The sequence below is a fragment of the Dasypus novemcinctus genome, chromosome X, assembly GCF_030445035.2.
Source record: "Dasypus novemcinctus isolate mDasNov1 chromosome X, mDasNov1.1.hap2, whole genome shotgun sequence".
Classification (NCBI taxonomy): Eukaryota; Metazoa; Chordata; class Mammalia; order Cingulata; family Dasypodidae; genus Dasypus; species Dasypus novemcinctus.
Window position 1 is genome coordinate 783,951 of NC_080704.1, and position 3,533 is coordinate 787,483.

General features: G+C 44.7%; 1 non-coding gene across 1 annotated transcript; it reads left to right on the forward strand.

The window, feature by feature from the left end:
* The first annotated feature begins 503 nt into the window (after positions 1 to 503).
* On the forward strand, positions 504 to 635 carry LOC111760451 (small nucleolar RNA SNORA38). The gene has a single exon (XR_002794130.2). It is a non-coding gene; the product is annotated as a small nucleolar RNA SNORA38 (small nucleolar RNA).
* The last annotated feature ends 2,898 nt before the right edge of the window (positions 636 to 3,533 follow it).

A 3,533-nucleotide genomic window follows, 5' to 3' on the forward strand; every position in this document is an offset into this window, starting at 1 on the left:
TTTTTTTGGAATTCATAAATAAGATCAGACGGCTACAGATGGCAAGATGGAGATTGGCTGCTGCCAGGGGCAAGACTGTAATCAGCTCTGTAACTTTGAACACCCCCATTTATCTGGGGGGCCCCCCAACTCTGGACTTTAAAATGGGCTCATCCTGGTACCTCCATCCTAGGGTTGGCCTGGAGGGGGTAAAGAAAGAAAATAGGCGAAGACAATAGCAGGGCATCTGCCACAAAGCGAATGCTTAATAGCTGTTGGCCAATAAGCATATGAAAAGATGTTCAACCTCCTTAGCCATGAAGGAAATGCAAATCAGTACTACAAGGAGCTGGCTCTCCATCCCCACCAGGAAGGCTCCTGTTCAAGAAAGAGGAAATGCGAGGTATGGGAGAGGATGTGCAGAAATAAAAGCCCTTGTTCATTGGTGGTGGGAATGTAAAATGGTGCAGCCACTATGGAAAATAGTAGGACAGGTTCACAGAAAGTTAAATATACAATTACCACTGTGCTGCAAAGGCTCGTCGGAGGTTCCCTGTCCTGAGACTCATAAAAATTGGAGGCAAAGAAATGTGGACGTGGAGAAGGCTGGAGCCAGCTGGCTCCTGGCAGGCTCAAGATCACCCTTTCCCACAGAGACAAAAATAAATAAATATAGAATTACTATAGGACTCAGAGGGTCCACCTCTAGGTATATACCCAAAGGAATTGAAAGCAAGGACTTGGATGTATTTGTGCACCGGTATTCATAGCACATATTCACAATAGCCCAAAGGTTGAAACAATCCAAGTGTCCATCAACAGATGAATGGATAAAATGTGGTCCATCCATACAACAGGACGTTAGCCAGCCACACACCAAAGGACAAACATTTTATCATTCCTCCCATGAGAAATGTCTAGAAACAAGAAAATGAGCCTTCAGCTATTCAATAGGCTGTGTCTAGAAACAGCCTATTGAATAGCTGAAGGCTCATTTTGCCAAGGTGGGTTCTACCATTGGGTGGGGTGGACCCATATCCTGGGGAAGACTAATGCCGTCGAATAGAGAGAACTGTATCTCTCGTGAGAAAGGACGGCTCCCAGGGCATTAGATTGGCAGGCGTTGTGGGCCCTAAGGGGAGGGGAAAATGGACGTGCAATGGATAGAACAAAGGTAAATAAGGGGGCAAAAGAGGAGTTATGTGAGAGTACACGAGGATGAATATAAAACAGCTAATATTACACCAAAAACATATAGGGGACGACAGACTAATAATGAAAACCATAAGACAAAACATAGGATAACTAAAAAATTTAGAAAACTGTACAACCTAAAGTATGGACCACATAGTAAGCACAAATGTTACCTTGTTTGAAAACTATAGTTTCGGAATCTGTACATCAGTTTCAGGAAATACGATATGAATAAATTAAAAGATTATTGCTGTGCAAGGGAAAAGGTTTTATGGTGGATCTGGGGAAATACTGTATATTGTATATATGAATTTTGATGATCTAAGACTCCTCTGAAGCAGACATTATGTTGGGATTCACTTTACGGGAAGTTTTGGATCACAGAGTGGTTCTACAATGGCAGCGGAGGAATACTGATATGGGATGTTATTGACAGGATATATATGGTTGACAGGGAGTTATACAGGGCATATGCCCAGGGTATATGGTAATCTCTATATATACTCATAGTGGAAACAATTAAAAACAACAGCTGGGGGGGTACTGGGCTCCTGGCCGGGGGGGTCACTGTTGTGGGCCCTGGGAGAGCAGCGGCAATCCTCCAGGTGCAACGGCAAGAACCAGGAAGGAAGGAGGGCCCAACAGTGGGCTCTTGATACTAATGGCTACACTTTTGAGCCTATGCACCTGCAATAAGAACAAGGCCTAGAGTAGCATTGTGCCTGGGGGTTTCCTCCTGACAGCCTTCATGTTACTCAAATGTGGCCACTCTCACAGCCAAACTCAGCGTGTAGATGTGATGCATTCCCCCCAGCGTGGGACACGACACCCGGGGATGAGCCTCCCTGGCACCGAGGGATCACTACCACATACCAGCTGAAGAAGCAACTAGAAAATGACCTTGAATTAAAGATTCAATGCGGAACAGCAGAATATACCTGTCTACATATAATAACATGACTTCGGGAAGCGGTTTTGACCTAATGTAAGGGGGAAATGGAAAGGAGAAATGAGATTATAAGGCTGTGAGTCTCTAAAAAAGAGTCTGGAGGTTGTCAGAAGGAATACCCCTATGTACAACTGAACAGAGTCTAAGAGACAGATAAGGTAGATACAACCCCAGGTATTGGTTCTTTTGAGGGATAAAGAGACCCACGGGTTCTATGGTCATGGCAGAAGGGGTTCACTGCCATGACAGATGGCCCTTCTTTGGAGCTGGTGTTTCTGCGTGAAGGAAATGGACTCAGAGGGGATCTCTTTTCACAAGACTTGCATGCTACTTTATTGGAATTGTAGTTGGTGCTGAGTTTAAGATATATGTAGGGGATTTGAATCTCTGGACTGATAATATGACACCCAGGCCCAGAGCCTCAACAGACTTCAGCTCCTACACTTTGACTTATTGGACTTACTCCACTCAGCTAACATGGAGTTGAAGAAGGTCAACCACCACAACATGGAGCCTAGAGTGTCTACAACTAGAAGCGGGAAGAGTGCATCCAGTACCCATGTGGAATCTAAGCCCTCACTTGACATAGGTGTGCAATGGACACAACCAATCCAATGTCCACAGAGGAAATGTGAAATGGGTGTGGGAACGGTAGCCATGGGGGCTGCTGGGTGTGGGGAACGGGAGGAAGAGATGAGATGTGGAGGCGTTTTCGGGACGTGGAGTTGTCCTGGATAGTGCTTCACGGACAATTACGGGACACTATAGATCCCCCCAGGGCCCACTGGATGGAACGTGAGAGAGTCTGGGCTATGATGTGGACCATTGACTATGGGGTGCAGTGATGCTCAGAGATGAACTTACCAGGTGCAATGGATGTATCACGATGATGGGAGAGAGTGTTGCTGTGGGGGGAGTGGGGGGCGGGGGCGGTGGGGTTGAATGGGACCTCATATATATTTTTTAATGTAATTAAAAAAAAATAATAATAAATAAATATTAAAAAAAAAAAAAAAGAAACAGCCTATTCACTGAGACAGAAAAAAGATCAGAGGTTACCAAAAGCAGGGGTGGGAAGGATGGGGGGAGTTGTTCTTTGGCGGATTCATGTCATGAATTTTAGAAATTCTGGAATTAAAAGAAAAGAGATGATCATGGTGGTTGGTTTATACAACATGCCAATTTAGGATATCCTAGCGTGGTGCAGAGAGAAGCTACATTGGAAAACATCCAATAATAAATACAAGAGCAATTTCAAGACCCAAAGGAAAGTTTTTGGAAATCAAACATCTCCACACATTCTATTTTCTCTCTTCCTCTTGCCCCCTCCTCTCCAGGCAAGCTTCCTCCTGCTGGGAGACTCCCTTCATCTCATTTTCCTGTCTACAAAATAAAGAAGCGTGCCCCTTTT